This window comes from Lonchura striata, chromosome 1 (assembly GCF_050655825.1).
Source record: "Lonchura striata isolate lonStrDom1 chromosome 1, ASM5065582v1, whole genome shotgun sequence".
Classification (NCBI taxonomy): domain Eukaryota; kingdom Metazoa; phylum Chordata; class Aves; order Passeriformes; family Estrildidae; genus Lonchura; species Lonchura striata.
In genome coordinates this window covers 74416434-74436472 of record NC_140703.1, presented here as the reverse complement: position 1 = coordinate 74436472, position 20039 = coordinate 74416434, and the positions used below count along the sequence as shown (strand labels likewise).

At 34.2% G+C, this 20039-nt stretch overlaps 1 long non-coding RNA gene across 1 annotated transcript in view; it reads right to left on the bottom strand.

Moving 5' to 3' along the window:
- LOC110468107 (uncharacterized) overlaps positions 1-19320 on the bottom strand; it is a 62915-nt gene extending 43595 nt beyond the window's left edge. The window contains exon 1 of the long non-coding RNA XR_014955917.1: positions 12358-19320. This is a non-coding gene — a long non-coding RNA (uncharacterized LOC110468107). The remainder of the gene's footprint in view (positions 1-12357) is intronic.
- Between the last annotated feature and the right edge of the window lie 719 nt (positions 19321-20039).

Here is a 20039-nt window from a genome sequence, read left to right as displayed (position 1 = left end):
GAAGAATTGCATACAATATTTCCAGCGGACAAGAAAATGCACTATCCATATGTATTTACAGTTCATTGCACATATGAAACAGGAATGCTGGCAATGTATTGATTATTTGTACTTTGACTAATTATATTATTATTTAGATATACCTTAATTGAACAGCAGTCACATGGTAACTGTGATATTTTTTCATATTCCTGAATGATCACGGATGATGTCTACATGTGAATTATTTGTATAGATTTCCAGTATAGGCAGTAGACTTCAAGGACTTTATTCACTGGTCTAAGGAAATATGGCAAGTGCCATTTGTGTCCTAGACTATCTTCACTGGCCTCCAGTTCCATTTTCATGGGGGTATGGATCTCCCATCTGTTTTCTCAGATAATTTAAAGCAACTTCAAATAACACTGGAGGCAATTTTTAGGCAGCACTTACAGCCTTACAGATTGTGCAGCACAAAAAACCCCCAGAATTAATCTCAACAAGACATTGTGGTTTAGGTTTGTTTGTCTATACATCAATGCAGCCATTGTTTTTTGCCCAAAGCTATCTGAAAGATATTCACTTGACTGATACAGGTCCTAAAAAATACCTGGAGTGATGTTCTGGAGCAGCTGGAAACTTGTAAAGGTAATTAGGATTAAGGATCCCCCCTTTTAGGGAATGTAATCAAATAGTGGATATCTACTTTAGAATAATCAGAATTATTCTTTAGACTCCATTAATAGTGGCTTATTCATTTTATTGAGAGCTTACATACCTAAATCACATTAAGTATATAAAAACCCCCCATCTGTATCGAGATATTTCTGTTTCTTAAACGGGAACAGAATTCTTTCTATCACTTTAAATCTGAGTGTGTCTGGTCTATCTGAGATGGAGTGAAACTTCCCACAGCAGTTGTTGTGCTGTGCTTTGCACTGGCAGCTGGAAAGGATTTGGTAACAGACCAAAATGGCTACTGCTGTGCAGCGCTGGCACATCATCGTCACTGTCTCTGCAACATTCCCCATTGTCCCACACTGCCAGCGGAGAAGATCTTGGGAAGGGACAGAGCTGCCGCAGCTGACTCAAACTGACAGAGATATTCTGAACCATATGGTGTTTGCTCAAAGCTAAGAATTACGAGAAAAGTGGGGAGGAGGTTTTTCCCATGGTACTTTCTTCCCTCCCTGTCCTGCTGAGGTCAGCAGTGATAGAACATCTTGGTGCATACCTGACATGCAGCCAAGGTCATCCTACCAGACAAGTCCTATCCAAAGTCAGGTATGTATGTTAGGCAAGGTGAATAGCTCCCACTGATTTTAGATCTCTCATACTTAATGTGTTCTATTCTATATAGAAAATTCTATATTCATAACACTAGGAACCTGAACCTAAATTCCAAAGCTCCAAATTCCAAAGTCTCCAAAGCTGCTAATTTAATATTTCAAGGTTTGAGGATGTAGACAGACATTGAAGTTTTCATTTCTTGTGTAGAAAAAGAAGCCTAAAAATATCACTAATTGTCTCTGATATAATTCTTATCAAAAATATTTATTAATGATATTAAAGCCAAAGGATTGTTATTACTTTTATAATTTCCTGTCTGCACATCCAAATAATTTGCCAAAATCTCTCTTCCCTATAGTTTCTTCTCTGATTTCCAATGTAGGTTATATTCTCTATTATAGACTTCAGAAAAGAACACCCATCAGCAGCTAAAATTTCTGTGTAAAATCTACCATCTTAGTGTCAATTTGTCATTGGAATTAGGTTTATATAAAAGATTTGTTCCACACATAACCATTCACTGAAAGCTCTTCCTTTTACCTGCCTCTGTCTTCACTGTGAATTGACAGAGTGGAAAACAGGGTGTTTTAACTTCATGCATCTTCTCCCCAACAAGACTTATCCAAATTTGATGTCATGTTTTAATACAACATTTATATACTTAGTTAATTTCAAATCACAGCAGATAAGTTGAGACTTTAGACTTTATTCATAGTATCTGTCTGCTTGTCTGATTTCTTTTTCCCCAAAGCAAGCTTCAGACAAGTTTGACTGACAGGGCAGTAAAATATTGTCAGTATCTGGATTTTCTTCATCATCAGAAACAAAAATTAAAATAACACAATGTTGACTTTTTTCAGTGAAGCATAAGATGGAAACCTTGACTTCAACCCTGTAGGCTGAAACATTGTGGCCAGGAATACTGCTCTGAGAACTACAGAGAAAGAAGGTAAAAGACAGCCTTAACTCTGTATGATTAAGTATCTTAAGTGGAAAAATAAGGTTGTTTTTTCTTCCTATATTTTGATTTTACTAAATCTTTCCTTTTTTGTAAGATGGAACATAGTAATGTAAAATTCTAAAACACTCCTAAAAGCAAAGGCTTGTAGCTAGACTCCTGTTTTACAGTATAGAAGAACATCTAAGTTACTATAACACAGCATTATGTTCCTTCTGACTCACTCTCCTTTTAGAAAAGCAAAACAATTTTTCAGTATACTGGAAATTTACAATAATGTCAAAAATAATTTTTTACTAGAATTGTGTTACAGACTATTAGTTGATATTTATTATATTTTATGAGAGGAAAATTATCATAATTCACTCCTGAAATGTGATTTTATTTATATTGTATGGTTAACATATTTATATGTTGGATTACATATTTAATTTCTTATGAAAACTTATAGTCAAAGCCAGCTCTTAGAAACCACCTACACTTCTACTGTTCCATTTACATCTGTTAATAAAATATTTTAATAGTGCTTTCTAATTTGCATCTTAATAAATGAATGAGGGTTAGACAGTGTCATATTTAAAATCATGTTGTGAGAGGAATTCATTGCAGAAGAAAATCATATTAGATGTAAATAAAAAACGGGCTTTAGGACAACAAAATTTGCAGTTATTCAGAGCTGTCTATTTGTCTCCAAAAACACCTCAAACATCATACAGAATGAAATTTTACATCTATAGAGATGCACACACACATATTGTCTGTACATATGTTACACTCCATCAAGTTTTAGCACTGCTTCTTTGCTAGCAAACATCTGTTCCAGACATTATTACCTATGTAAGAAAAGCTGTTTATGTGCTGAGATTGTCAAGTATTCAGCTGGTCGTTATCTTTCAGCATTAGAAAACATCACCAGTAATTAACCTGTAGCAACATAACATGATTAACATCATGTTTTTGTTCTCTTAAGACAGTGGAAGCTGTATTTTCAGTGTGATTTTTCTTTTTTTTTTTACTTATTTAAATTTGTAACTCTCAGTCTACCAGTATTTTCTTTTGTTAAGCCCATTTATAATTGTCTCTCTTTTCCTTTCTGAAAAGCTAAGCAGACTGGCTGTGGTAGATGTAGTGATAGCTGGCACCTAAGGCACATTATTAAAAAGCAGATCCACCTGATTATTCACCTGTGTCAAATCTTTTTTTTTCCATTTTTGGCTATTCAGAACCAACAGCTGCAGGTGAGTGATTCTAAACTGATTTCACCATGGCGGTGTAACCTCTTTCATTCCACTCATCTAATGGGATAGCTCATGGAACTGTACAAATTGTTAAAGAACTGGGATGAACCTAGAGAAATATCTGTCCAATTTATTGCAGACCTTAACAAAGAAACCGTTTGCTGACCAATTACCTTATATATGAAAGTTACTCTCTGTCAGGCTGTGCATGAAGTGTCATCATAAATGAGAGAGGAATGGGTTCACTATCAAAATACTTTTGAAAGGAAAAACTGAGAAATAAGACAAAATTGTCACTCCTTTTGTACAGATTACTGGCATTTGCACTGCTGCTTATTTTCCATGAAATTTATATTATACATATTCTTTATTTCTTTTTGTTTTCATACTCAATCCCTGTTTAATATTAAGAGAAGTATAATAATTTTAGAATGATTTTCTACTCTTCCAAGTACTGAAAACCAAGATTCAATTACAATACACACATTCTTGATGATATAAAATAGAGATGGTTAAAGAAAAAAATCAAATCAGTAGGAGCTGAAAAATGAGACTTCAGTAACAAATTTCAGTTAAAAAAATCTTATTCAACATTTTGTCTTCTAACATCAGATGTGATGATATTGATACTGAACACTTAAAGAATGAGATATGATAATTCCATATATATCTTAGTGGTGAGAGAAATAATGTTCAGCATATGATGAAAATCGATATGGTAACAATGTGTTCCAATAAGAAAGAATCTTCAGAATACTTATTTAATTCTTTCCTGGAAAGTTTTCATTCTGCCATTGGTAGTAAAAAAATCAGTAATCTAAAGAATTCATAAATATTTTGGGTAAAATTAAGGAGAAGGTTTTCATAAGACCTCAATAAAGTAATCATTACAGATAGGATTGCAGTGAAGAAATAATTCAGTGTTTTGCTGAGTAATATCTGCTATTGAGCCTAGAGCATATTTAAGCCATGGGAGAGCTTGACATAAGTGACAGCATGCCATTTAGAAGTGCTGCCTGCATGTTATCCCTGGGGAAGGCTTCGTTTGGCTCTAGTGGTGTAAGGAAATGCTGAGAAAGGCAAGTTACAAATTGAACAAACCCCAGCTGTGTTATGTACATTTCTGTCTGAGCCTATCACAGTTCCTCCATTCATGTATGATAAAGCTGTGTCTGCTGTCATTCTGCTGGAGTCATTAAATATTCTCAATGTTGTGCAGTGATATTGCTAATTGAGAAAAACACCATTAAATGCATTTTATTTTCATTTCAGTAGATCACAGTGACAATTACAGTGGAGCTAGAGTTCATGCTTCTGGCACATAACCACAATTTCTCCAACTTCCAAGTTTGCTGTCGTTTGATATGCGTGATTCTGTATCATCATGATCTTAGACATTGCCCATAGGAACTAAAATTATGAGAAAACTCTAGACACCCCCTCCTATCACATGAATCTTGACAAGGAGATGGCTGTAATTTGAAGATTTCATAAGACATGTTTAAAGCACCACAAACAACATTCAGCACTTAATCTGTTCTAAATACAGATACTGTGATACAGTGACAAGAACTGTCTAAAGGCACTGGCTTTGTCAAGAGTTGTGGAATGGAGAAAAAAATTTAAAACTACCCCTCTGAAAAAAATATATAAGCACACTAAATTCACAGATGAGGAACTTCCCTCCTAAAAACAGTAAAATATTATAAAGAAGGTTAAAGATTTTTCCTTCCTCTGATGTGAAAAAACCTGGGAATTTAGCATATATTTCTCAGTTCCTGCCCTTATATCATAGTCATTTTTATTTAATGAGGTGGGACACTGTGAGCACAGCCTGTGGATTCAAAATATCTGCAATACCCTTTCAGCAAAGCTACTGTCTAATATCTTAGACATGTGAACAAAAAACTCACTAAAATCTCACCTTTTGCTTTCAGTTATTTTGAGGTGAGACAGCTATCTGACATCCCCAGTGCTGTGGAAAGTGAGGGTTTAGACTACCTCCTGTGTTTTGCCAACAGTAAGATATTTACTGGCATGTGAGTTTGGAGGGAAAATTAGATTAATTTCCATTCTGATGTTAAGACTGCATTTAAGTTTATTTCATGGTATAGTATAGCCTCAGTGTTAGGTCTACATGCTGAGAAAAAATATCTGAACTGCTAAAAAAAAAAAGGTATATATAGAGAAACAAAAAAGTTCCAGTGAAATGAAAAGACAGACATAAGAATTAGAAAAAGAACAAAGTTATTGAAAATTGAAGCAGCTTGAGTCTTGGAAAACCCAGAAAAGCAGAACACTTTTATATATATATATATATATATATGTTCATATATAACATGGTATTTCAGGTTCCAAGCATCAAGAAACTACTAAATATTTTGGTGTTTTTTTTAACAGAGGAAGGAACTCATAGCTCCATCACCTGTTTGCTTGGTTGGAATTTTGCTGGTCCAGTGCAACGCTTGTCATCTGAGGGACAGTGAGACCAGAAGGAAATGCATGTACTTACATGTCAATGCAGTGTGTACAGCACTGTTTGCCTGCAAGGTTTTAATTGCCATCTCACTGTGTTCACAAATTATTTTTCAAAAAAAATCCTCAACAAGAGCTAGAGAAGCCAACTGACAAAACATATCTGAATGGTGATCAGTCCAGAATTAGGGAAGCTTAGTACCATCTATTTTCTTTCAGTCTTAAAGTAAAAACATTAACCGCATGCAAGTGTTTTTGCATAGATTAACACATTTATATTTTAATACAGGGTCACAGCTGAGGAAACAAGCATTATATGTTATATGCATTATATAGGTTATGCATTAATCACTTATGAAATCAGATTCAAACAAGCATTCTGATTTATTAAATATAAAGAATCTCTTCATTGTCACTAGGACTCATCAGTTATGGGGTATTTAATGAACACTTCTGCTGCAGAATTTAGACTTTCCACATGTAGATCAGTAAGCATATTTTACATAATAAATAAAAGTTTTGTCACCTCATAATTATATTTTTCTGACTTTTTAAAACCAAGAATATGGGCACTCTTTGCAATTTATTTTGCATAAAAATGGGTATCACTCAATCTATATATGTATACGTATAACAGAAGCTTGACTCAGAAATTCTTCATTTAATTAGAGAGAAAATTCCAAATGACAAAATAAAACTTTTATTTTTTTAGTTTGAATTTACAAAAATGGACATTGTAGTAGACTTTTTAAATAAAATATTTGTTTCCACTTTTACACAGACCTAATCTCAATTTTTTTCCAATTTTCATCTTATTGTTAGAGCACTCTAGATTGCTCAGGTTTTTAAAATAATCTCAAATACTTTTGAAAAACTAAAGATACAGTCTCAAAAATTAAATTGGTTTTTATTTTTAAAATAATTTTTTCTTTTAAAGCAGCACATCTTTCATGGTAATTGTGCCACATGTCAAAATATTGTGTATCAAATACTACCTAATATGTAGTTATTAGTCAAAATATTCAACTACCAAGAAATGAAATGGTAGTAGATTAAAATCAGCAAACTTGAAGATAGGGTTTGTAATAACCAAGTAAATTAAAAGCGTAGATGCTGTATAATATGAGAAAATACAATTGTTTAGAAAAGACCATTTGGCATTGTATTGTCTTTGCGTGCCAGGAGTTTGGTGGTATCAGGGTGGGGGTGGGTTTGCCAGGGCAGCATCTGTGAGCAGGGGCCAGGTGTGCCCTGTGCTGGGCTCAGCCCGCTCAGCCAGCCCCAACATTCCCACTGCAGAACATGGCTCACCCTGCAGGCAGGGTGATGGCACCTCTGTGGGAATGTACTCAGGAAAAAGCTAAATGCTGCCTGGGAAAGTGAGGAAAAAGAGTGTGAGAAACAAGCCTTGCAGGCACCAAGGTGAGCGAAGAACGAGGGGAAGGAGGTGCCCCACTGCAGCTCCTGGAAGCCAGCCATGGAAGGGTTGGGATTTCCGCACAGCCTGTGGAGAGGACCACACCACTGGGGCTTGGGGAAGACTCCATGTAGGAGCCAGTGGATATTCCTGAGGGAAGTGCAGTTAGTGGAGAGGAGGAGGGCAATATGTATGAATGTGTTAAGATGGTTCCATGCTACTGGCACTGATGGGGAGTAGTAACTATTTCAGTGGCTGAACTGAAGTGTAACCTGGTAATGAATTTTCCCTTCTGAGATTTTATTTACACTGAGATACCTTTGTGTTGTGTTTCAGCAACTCAGCACATGTAGCCAATTAGGATATATTTTTACAGTTACTTATATATCAATAAATCCATGACAGCAGCCTATGGATCCCGAACAATTAGTATTTTAGACAGATAACCTACATAGTACAGCATAACTGTGTATCTGCTCTTCACAACATCTCTGTGCCTTGACAGTTGTGCCACATCACTGCCACACATCTTTTTCACTGGGTGATAATTTTGACATCTGTGTTACACAAGATGTTTAATAAAAGGAAAAGAAAAAAAAAAAAAAAAGAGAGAATTTTCAGTCAGATAAAGCCACCAGAACAACAGGCAGGGTTTTAACTGCTGCATGTGAAACCAAGCAAGACTAAACAATATGTAAAGTTGTAGTAAAATGTGACAGTCTGCGGTTGCACTGTGAGAAATGCAAGTTTCTGATGTTCAGCAGACTGTAAATAAATCTATTGAGAAGGCAAAATCCTCACACAGAATCATTTAAAATTTTAATTTTTTTTTCCCCTCACTACTAAACTCTCTGCTCTAGTGGGTATGTGGGAAACAAACTATGAGTCTCATCTCAAAAAGGGCTACGTAAGCCCTTGCTCCTTGCCCCTGCTACTCTGTCACTATCAATATTTTTTGCTACACTATCAAGAATTCTACATGGAAAAAGTTGTTGCATTGAGAACTTTAATTTAAATTAATAAAACCACCTGTCATAAAAATAACCAACCAGAGGAACAGAAAAAATACCTCAAACAACAGAAAGATATTCTCATATTCTAGTACTAAGGAAAAAAAGATGGTTCCATTAGATCACCACAGAGTACTCTCCCATAAGGCATATTCGTATTTTCCATTATTTCACTCTGTCTATAAATTTACATAGCTTTAAATTAAAGATTGCCAGGAATAAGTACATGGACCACAGGGCAGTTGCTTTTCTTTCAGATGTCTTGTAGTTCTCAAATGGATTTTTGTTCACATAAACCCAGAAAAAATATTTGGGCAGCTTATTCCTGATACATTTTATCCTCAAACAGAAGGGATGAGGAAATTGTGAATAACTGAAATGATGATTTAAAATAGAAGCTATTATATAAACACAAATTTTAGCACTGCTATTGCTGTACCAGTAATAAAGGCAACCTGAAGCCATGGTATGGAACCTCAAATGCCATTTCATTAGATTCATATGCGGTATTTTTAAGTTCTTGGTGAGCTCACAATCCATAAAAATAATGCAGTAAAGTACGTAATGTAGGCAAAAAAAAAATCACATAATTAAATGTTAAGTTTTTAGTAATATAAAATTTCTTTTAATTAACAGATCTACAAATTAATTTTCTAGCAAGTAAAAGTTTCAAACTTTAAAGAGAACACATTTTCATTGTATTCCTGTAGAAAATACAAACAATTTTAGTACACTATTTAAATTACTTTTTTTCTGTTTTTTCCTAAGCATCTTGAAGTTTCCAGCACCAAATTAAGTCATGTGATGTCTGCTAACAAATTCTCATTTTTAAATGCCATGATTAAAAATAATTGCAGATTTATAATGTATATACTTGATAATTTTTTCTATAAACAGCTTAAACTTTATTTGTGTCGTCTTCTTGTGTGCAAAATGACAGCTCAGGTTTAGGCCCTGAGAGTTGAAAGGAAAGAAAACTGTCACTGGGGAGTGTGTAGAGGGTGGTGAGTTGTAGTGTAATTTGTCCTTTTGTAGCTGGTTCAGGGACAAAAAGGTTTGGGTTTTGTTTGGTTTGTTTTTTTGGGTTTTTTTTTGTTTGGTTTGCTTTGGTTTGCTTTGGTTTGCTTTGGTTTGCTTTGGTTTGCTTTGGTTTGCTTTGATTGTTGTTTTTTAGTGGGGTTTTTCGGGAGTTTTTTGGGGTTTTTCTTCCCTTCAATTAAAAAAATCTTTCTGACGTTTTTTAAAATGCTAAAGGACTAAAGTCTAGTAATTTTGTCCAATTGCACGTGCATAAAATTCCTGATAGCTGAGCTACCAGAGGGAGTCATTGTACTTGATTGTTTTCTCATCAATACCTCACTTACCTAAAAAATTTCCTTGTCATCTATTGAGTTTTAACAGTAGAATATTAGCAAGCAAAAGCCCTGAATCTGTTCTCTCTGGGCTCAATTAACTCTATCAAGTTAACAGAGCAAGGAACAGCATTTTACACTGACAGAACTGTCTGAAATGGACTGTGCTCTAGGGTCACATCTCCTATTCAATTCTTGTTCTTTAAAGAAGTCTTTTCAACTTTTAATGCAGCTGCTTATGCTTTGCTGTCATGTGTTCACTTTGTGATAGGGACCAGAAATCAAATGAAGAGAAGCCAGGTCTCTCATATTCTTCTTTATCTGGTTCTTGCAAACATGCTAGTAGGCTATGATTAAAAGAGGGTCTCCAGGTTCCTCCTGTAATAGCATTCACAGCTGGATGAGGTACTAGCAGGAGACTTACATGCGTGGTCAAATTTATGCATAAAATGATCCTATTACTTTTTTTATTTGATACTTTGTTATGAGAAACTGCAAACCTTTTCCAACTAATTTTGTTCATACCATTGAATTTTGTAAAAATCTAACACTTCCCTCCTCAAATATATTCTCTCCAAGACAAAAATTTATTAAAAATTTCCTCACATGAAAGTTGTTCCATAGTTTTGAATGACCATCCTTTTTTTGCACTAGCCCATATTCTGTAGGGTCTAAAATTCAGGGGGTTTCCCCCTCTTTTCTTTCCTTTTTTTAGCAGCAGAACAGACACCTGGAATTAGAATGACAGGTGGTTTGTTTTGTTTTTTTTTTCTTTTGATCTCAGTTTCTTTCCTACTAATTAGCTGGGCCTCAAGATTTTTTCTGTGGAAAAAACAGTATTTTCATTTCTATTGATGTGCTTGTTATTTGAAAGAGCACACAACAAATTATTGTCAGAAAAAGACAGTTCTGAATCTGCAAAAGTTTCAAAATTATTTTATGCATTATGAGAAAAGTAGATCATCCAACTACAAAAATTTTGAAAAAGATTGATTAAAGGAGTCTTTTCCTTAAAGAGGTAATAGTGATTTTATTTCTAAAAATATTATATTTGATAATAAAATATTTTTTGTTCTTCATTAGAGACCTGTGTATATAGAAATAAATCATTATCAGGTACTATTGATATATTTGTTATCCACTGAAAAAAAATTATATCAAAATTCTAATGTATGGAAAAATGTATCTGGAAAGGAAATGCATATTGATACAGATATTCAGCACCAAGTAAAAGACCCATGGGAGTTTTGCCTTTGGTTTCTGCAGGGACAGGATTTTCCCCACAACCTTTTATTAATACAGCTATAGTTCTGCTTGAGGGCATGGAATTGTTTTATACACACATATTTCTGTAGATTCATTCTAGTCCTTAGATCACTTTATGCAGAGTGCTTAATAGTTTTTTTATCACGTCCTGAATTAGCTGTACTTGTTTCATAGAAGGTAATGACATAAAATTAAAATGTTAATAAATTGGTTACCATTATCAATAATGTAGCCCAGTAACTGGTAATATAATATTGATACAGATGCAAGACATTTCAGTGCTAGATATCTGAGTGTTTTTCAGTGAAGAACCTAACTTCTTTATGCTTTTGGTGATTACCTAAATAACTGGCAGAAGGAATATTAGAAGTCATGAAATAGAGCTCTCTAGAATTCTAAGTCTCTTGAAGATTTTTGACCTTGAAAGGATTAAACAAAACCTGAATCAGGCATCTGTACAAAAGAAAAACCTCTCATAAGTCTGACATTTACTGGCATATTTCCACTTGTGTTTCATGCAGTAATATAGAAGGCTCAACATTAACTTAAATACTCACTGGAAAATACATGAATTAAAAAGAATCATCAATTTCAGTGATTTTAACACATATTTTGAAGTCTTTGATTTGGTATTTGGTATTCTCTTTACTCTTTGATAAGAACACTAGGACATTGGAGTTTGATCCAGGATACTTGATTTCTATTTTTAGCTCAGCTGCTCCAAGACTGACCTTGGACAACTCATCTCATACTCTTAGGATTTAATTTTTGCTTTTAACTCTTTATTCTCCTCGCCTTTTTAGATAATAACCAATTGATTCAGGGCAGAAACTGTACCTTATTGAAAGTAAAATATCTGGAGTTACAGGTATTCAGATTGTTTAGAATATGTACGCTATTATACACCTAAGTATATAACTCTGTATTGCTTTCTCTATATTTATTCCTTTACATGATATTTGGTGCTATAAATTACAAATTTGCTTTTGTGACAAAAGGACTTTTCATTAAACAATTGAAATGGCTAAAATTGCTTATCCATAATAAAGCTACCAAATCTGTTTCTCATTTAATATTTAGTGTGTTTCATATTTTCAGTATCAATTCAAAGTGGAAAGGTGTCAAAATTTGGTTAATCCCCACTAAAAAGCAACATGAGTGAGTTATCACTCTTTGTTCCTTGCGTGCAGAATCCTGAGAAACTGACATAATGGTGAACTAAGAAGAAACCTATCAGAAAATGTACGGTATGTTCCATGGTGCAAAGCTGAAAGTTCCTGAGAGGTATTTGGTCAGAAAGATCTCACACACGTAAATAAACACTCAGGGAAAAATTCTGTTGCAACATTGTAATTTTTATAGATTGACTTACCACTTAAGAATCAAGAAGTAGATCAGATTTCATAACAGCTCCAAGTAGATGGAGTAGGATGAAGTGCATAAGCTCCTTATTCAAGAATTGTTGACTTGCGGCTGGAAGCATGGCCATAAATAACTGTGGTAACAAATAATAGCAAATAACATCTGTGGTTACACTAACTCAAGGAAAAAAAATTTACAAGGGCCATCAATCTTCATGCTTTAGGGCATGAGCTGATCACCAGCTGACATCCACAAGCAATCTCTCTCCTGGTGTTTTATTACGCAGTAAAGTAGATAACAAGCTTTTGTGACTTTGGTGAAGGAACAAATATTGAGCATGGGTACTGACAAGGTACAGAACTACAAAGACTCTTGCTCCAACACAAGATTACAATACTTTAAAAAAAGTTGCAACTTGCTTGCAAATTTAAGATTGATCAAATGTTAGGTTACCCAGTGAGACTAATTAACTAATCACTCTGTGAGATTTTTTTTAAATAAGGAAATTCAAGGCAAACAGAAAAAAAATTATTTAGTAACCCTTTAATTTAAATCATACAGGAGACATTTAGGCAACTAGGTTAATATTTGGTAATTAAATAGATAATTAAAAGTCATTCTTCCTTAGTCAATGATCCCAGAAAAGTAATAGTAGCATCTTTTCCTTGAGAAGAGTCTAAACTATGTATGTTCTCTCAGACAAATTAGAAATTCACATTCACATGAAATTCACATGAAAACATAGGGAATGGGTGAGTTTTCTTTATGTGATAGTAATTGGAACATTTTATCCTATCCACCACATAATATGTGGAAAAGTAAGAAAAAAAATGGTTATATATTGGTTATTTTATTGGTTTTACATTATTGGGGTTTTTAGACTTGTTTTTACCGCTTAAAAATTCTTATAGCTTCAATGTATTTTTTACATGGGTAAAGAAAAATGTATTTCCAGAGGTCAGGCTTTATTACTACTGTTGGAAAGATACAGGGTTCCTAAAAGTTTGAGTAGAAAAAGGTAAAGACCTGCATAATGTTAAGTAGCTCTTCACAACAGTATTTTGGACATGATTACAGAAGATAAAATTTTGAGTTTATTTGGAGAAAGAAAAAAAAATCAATGTAACAGAGAAGAAGTTGGAGATTACAAGAGACTGAATACAAAATCTCTGGCACCACCCTAATAGGCAATTGATGAAACAAAAGTAAATATTAACATGTAATGTATTTAGAATAGCATGCAAATAAAGGACCCAACATTATCATGAAATATACGACTAAGTGCAATATAAAATATGAATCTATACAGGTGCCTAATGCCTTTAAATAGCTAAAGAAGGACTACAAGAAAGCTGGAGAAGGAGTTTTTACAAGGATATTTTTACAAGGACAAGGGGTAATGGCTTTAAACCTAAAGAGGTTAGATACTACAAGGAAATTCTTCACTGTGAGGGTGGGGAAACACTGGCAGAGGTTCCTCAGGGAACTTGTAGATGTCCCAAACCTGGAAGTATTCAAGGCCAGGTTGGAACTAGATGTTTTTTAAGGTCTCTTCCTACTCAAAGTATTCTAGGATTCCATGAATTAAATTATGAATAATTTGGATTTAAAGCCATGTAACCTATTAGTTATCTCTGCCATATGTCATAGACAAAATTTGTAGTGTAAGTCTTCCATGGTTAATTTGATTTGCATTGATGGAAGATTCACATGGTTAAGATCTGAGTGAGACCTTGTTATATAGAGATAAAAGGGGTATGGGTAATCTTTTCTAACAAAAAAGTAGTTCGAATAGGAAATGTTCCAAAAGTCTGGCATTCTAACAGAAACCTTGAATGTTACAAAAAAGAAGCTGTAAAATATTTCAGAAGACAACTGATTAATGACATCAAGCACTCTTAAAACCCTAGATTTAGATTTGTTTTTTCATCTCTAAAAAATAGACAAGAAAAAGTTAGATGGACAGCTTATTTTAGCTGTTTGTACTCCTCTCTCCATTCAATTCAACACTCATGGGTCCAGAGGAGAGAATAAACAGAAAAACTTAATTTTATGCCCCAGTGAGAATGAAATAACTACAGAAGACTGGGAAGGATTCTCTGTTCTTCTTTTTTATTATTACTTTTTAATATTAGGATAAAGAACATTGTGACTATTGGGAGAATACTTAATAAAGAAAAGTTTTTGCTATTGTTATAAACTAGCAAACTATTTATGCTCATGAATGCATCTGGGCACTGGGGCCAGATGGCAACAAGCAGTGAAAATCAATCATAGAAAGTAAGTCTTCAGAGTTGGGTGTCTTCATGCAGAAATCCTCTTGGAATGGTTCCTAGAAAATTATACTGCATAAGAGGTGTCCAGACTCCTGCGTGAGACTACTAGTTGGCACATGCTAAAATCACCCCAGAGAATTTTGTAGCACTTTGCTAGTATAAGATATTGTGTTTTGATGCTTGGGAATGTCCCCAAATACTGTTTAATTTACCTTTACAGACACAGCTTCTATGAAGAAATTCTCCCATAGATGTCTTCTATATTAGGAGCTGCATATTCAGATTCTCTCTTGCTCATTCAATTCCCTGTATTTTTGGCCCCATTAGCTTTGAAGTCTTGCTGCTGCACAATAAAACAGAGTTAGTGGGAAGAATAAAAGAGAACTTCCTGTAAACTGTTATGTGTCTTGTTACTTCCAGTGAGTGAGGCACTGGAAGAGCTTGTCCAGGAAAGTTGTGGATGCCCCTTCCCTGGAGGTTTTCAAGGAGAGCTGGATGGACCTCTGAGCAACTTAGTGTAATTAATGATGTGCCTGCCCAGGGCAGGGGGAGTTTGAACTGGATGATCTTCAAAGTTCCTTTCCTACCCAAACCACTCTGTGATTCTGTGAACTTTCTTTTATTGGCAAGACAGAGTTAGGATAAGGTAGATCTAAACTACACATTTTCCTCATTTGTGATGAATACAATAAACAGTAGTTTGTGGAAGAGGACGTTCCTTTTGCTTTACAGCAATCATCACTGGAAAATCAAGCATTCTGAGTCCTTAAGTGCAAAGAATACCTCTGAATCAGCCACTTGATAAAGATATTTATTTAACGTTATCTCTTGGATAGCTACTGGCCATTTCTAAGCTGCTAACATTTATCACCTGAGGTCGTTGGTTTATTCTATGCTAGTTCCCTGTGCAGTCAAAAGAAAAAGGATTTATCTCATTTAGCTGGTTTGAAAAATCCTGTGGAGACCTACGCTTCTCTCCTTTGGCTATAGCCACTATTCTTTACTTAGGATGTTTGGATCCTCTAGATGTTACATAAAGGAGAAGTTAAGTGTTTAAAGCACAGATACTGAAGCTTATCTTCTCCTTTATCTCTTGGAAACAGAGAGAATTCCACTGAGAAAGGAAACACATTTTATGGTGTACAGTGCACAGTAAAGGTTAATCCTGCTTCAGAAATGTCACTGTATTTTTCTTCTGCCCTAAAAAAAAGAGGAGCCCTTTGGGGTGCTTTATCTGTTTCACAAATACTAATTTTCAAGCAGATGAACCAGTTGAATAGACAATGTCCTCTGAAGCCTTTATTAGCTCTTTATCTTTGCATAAAACATATTTGTATATGTCATACAATACTAATTTCAATGGTGGTATTTACTAAATAGGATGTTATTGTTAGCTTCCAAGAAATTAAGGAGGAAGGGGAGAGCTTTTCTTAAATGTACAGCAGTAGAAGTAGTGCTTCTTTTCCAGAACCCAACTGTCACCAAGCCAATTTTTATTACTAAGAGCTGTAGGAGGTTTTACTAGCCTCTGAAGTACGTGTGTTAACAGCTTTTTAAAAAAACATGTAGCTATTGTACAATGCATGAAGCTAGAAGGAAATCATAATGGCCCAAATAACCAAGAAATAACCCCTTTCTAAGAAGTAACTCTAAAGGGTGCCATTTGCTATTAAAATCAGCAAAATACAGAACAGAAGTCAAACAAAACTTATTCCCAAGAGAGAAATATTTTTGTGCTTCAGAATGCAGCAATTGCTGCCTAAGAGATTTAAAGCATTTTAAAATAGATTTATGTTCATGCTTAGAAGCAAATGCTTTCAGAATGACAATGATTACTGATGCAAATGATTTTCATACTGAGTATTGCAGCCTGAGACACGCAATTCTGGTAGTTGGGATATTTTTTAATCTACTCTGGAAAAACGCTGGCAGAGCAAAGTGTAAAATTCATACTCTTGGGATTTTTTTAAATGCAAAAAATGGTACGATATTTCAATTCTTTTTTAAGTTATTACTTATTCAAAGTTTTATTTAAATGCAAAAGTCTAGAACCATGGCTAAATCAATTCCTGTGGATATTGCTGAGATCCAAATATTTCAAATATTTAAATGGGTGCTTTGGTATAGCAGTGGATTAGAAATTAAATCTTCATATACTAGTAAAATAAATTTTACTGCTCAAAACAGATCTGTTTAGAAAACCTCTTCCATTTCTGTGTGTAGTCTCAATAACATGGCTTGGTGTCATATTTATACCACAGAAGACATGCAGAAATACCAATAGCTTTTCGTATCTGCTAATAAATTTAGCTGTAGAGCAATTCAGTTCTTTATGCTTCCATATCCTTATGCTCTCAGACAGCCCTTCCTTCTGTTTTCTGCTTCCTTTTGACTAGGAAGTGCTCAGATGTAAAAAAAAAATAGGCATTTATAGACAGAAAAAAAATTTAAATATTTTAAAACATGGGGTTTTATACATAGAACAACTTGTTTTACCATATATGTTTCTAAAAGGGTATATAGATGAATATTTATATGTATCTATACACATCTATAAAGCTTTAGAAATGGAATAAAAATAGCCATAAAAATAGGTGTAAAGTAGATGAAACATTATGTAACAGGAAGTACCTGAATAATTAATTAAAGTTTAATTGTGAAGAGACACAAATTAAACAAAAGTGAAAGGCAAACTTGGGTTCCTCCACTTAACCAGGCTGCAGTGGTGAGCAGATGCTTCAAGAAAAGGGGCACTGAAAGTCTGGGTGGTGTGTGAATAAGTGTGTTATAGGGTTTCATTTCCAAGTATTATAGCACCCTTGTGGAAACCCTAGAGTAAATCCCATCATATGTAAGGATATTCTTGTCCTTTGAGTCAGATTTGGAGGCCCCTGCATCCAGCCCAATAGAATGATCATGCAGTATAACTGGAACAGACTTTTGCTTGCACAGTGGCACATAAATAACTGTTTTTAAAAAATGGAAAATCAGAACAAAATGCCAACTTCAGAAAAAGTGTGTGTGGTAACAATAATGAAAAGAACCAAATGGGATCCCAAAAAATACAGCATCAACCAGAAGAATCAGTCAAGGGGCTCATGAATCACAAATTGAATTTTGAAGTATGTATGACAGAGAGAAGATAAGTAGTACTGGAGGGACTCCATTTCCCAGTGGTTGAGGGGGATTTTACAGGTTCCTTGAGGATCACAGTGGGGAGCAAGCAGATGATATTTCAGACTATCCTGTTTACTGCAAAAGCAGTGAGACAGGCTTTGGGATGCAGACTGCAGTGCCGTTCTTTTGAAGACCACATCTACTGCAAAAATCATACATAGATAAGAAACATCAATGGGTGTGTTTCAGAGCTGAAAAAACATGGTTCTTGCCTGGAAGGGAGGAGAAGCTGGGAGTCTGCCAGTACTAAAAGACCTACCTGTATATCAGTAGCACCTATACTACTGTCCTGTAGTAGCTGAGCAGTGAAACCCTGTTTGGAGTTTGGTTGGCATGTTCTTATAGGAATTTTTTTAATAACACTTCAAAAAGAAAATCCTTAACAGACTTAATAGGACAATGTAATAGTAGTTCATGGAATCATAGAATTACTTGAGTTGGAGGGATTTTAAAGATCATCTAGTTCTAATTCCCCAAAATAATTTGGGATTCTTTTCCTTGAGGCAGAAATGTGATGAACATGAGATATGACAAAAGCCTGTAAGGTCATAAATAGCAGTGCTGTTTTCCCAGATAAATAAATGTAAAACATCAAATAAAGGTGCCTGTTTCAAAACAAAAGAAGACAACTCTTTATGATATCTTTAAAACTATAAATCCATGTCAGAGTTTAAGTATTTTAAAAGCACTCAGACTTAGCAGAATATTAGAAAGTGTTGCAGAAGATAAGTGTTTAAAAACATTTTAATGATGAAGTCATGTCTTTGAACTTAGAAAGTATCAAACTGTCATAGTCATGTAGACTGAGATGATGTGCTGGAAAACTGACATCACATTCCTACCAAAAAATTCATAAAAATAAAACTACTTAACACCAACATAGTATTAAGAAGCAGGCATTTTTTATTTGGATGGATGGATGGATGGATGGATGGATGGATGGATGGATGGATGGATGAGGGGATATCTCCTCTAAAATACCATATATACTAAGTACAGAAAAAACTCCTATTTATGTACTATATTTTACATATATTCTTTGATTTTCCTGTAATAGACACACATACGATAATAATTTCCCCAAAATAATTAACAGAAATTCCTCTTCTTTGTGCATGCATTCTTATGTCCCAAGGGTCTCTTTGGTGGTCTCTGGTGGTCAGCAAGTCCCAAAGTAATATTTAACCACCAGGTGAACCGGTAAAGACTTTGTATAACTAGGCCAGTTACTCTCCAGTTCTTCTTGGTCAATGAGTTTAATTTCTAGCTGGTGCTAAACCACCACAAAATCGAACAAAAAAAAAAAAAAATCCTACCCTAATTTTAATTAGGCAATAAGGATAATTTTCTTTTCAGCTGCAAAGCTTATTATGAAACGACTCAAGGTAATGAAATTTGACAAGTTAGCCTTTTATCCTGTCCTTACTTCCAACCAGACAATTTAACAACCTCTGTAGAACTTTCTTGGATTGAAATTTTTCTCTCTGAGCCTGTCACATGACTCCATGATCCACTTGCCAGTGTTTTAGTCTCAACATAACTGTAAATTCCTGGGGATATCTCATAATCCTATACTATATCTAATATTTTGCAATCTCCTGGAAAAAACAATATTTCTCATAGAAAGTTCAATACTTGACAAAAATGTTTCATATGATCCAATCACTTCAACTGTTAATAAAATTTAGGAAAAAAAAGATCATTGTTACAGCTCCAAATCATGAAAACAACTGAATTACAAAATAGTAATAAAAGCAAACATTTTAAAGTGTTCTTTTTTATCCTGAACACTGAAATACAGAAAAATACAGAATAATAATACAGAATAATATTGTTGAATGGTTAAACTTCCTAAATTTTTTTGTCTCTACTGCTAAGTACCAATCCTTACTCAGAAAATCTTAAATGAAAATTAGTACTTGGGTAAATGAAAGAAGGGAAGAAACTCTACAAAGAAAATTATTGGTAGAATTAAACACCACAGCTTTTAAAAGAAGTTAGAAGTTTTCAATTAATTTTTGCTATCATAAACTAGATATATTGAAAGTCTGGAGTTATCGAATAATACTTAAATGAAAAGAAATAAAGCAAAACAAAGCAAAACTCTTTCTCTTCCTATCCATATAACATGCAAAAGGGAAAATTATTTCATTACATGATAGAATATGATACTGATAAGATACTATAATAAAAGAGGGCTGTTAGAGCTGTTTTGTAAAATGGTCTAAACTTCAAAGAT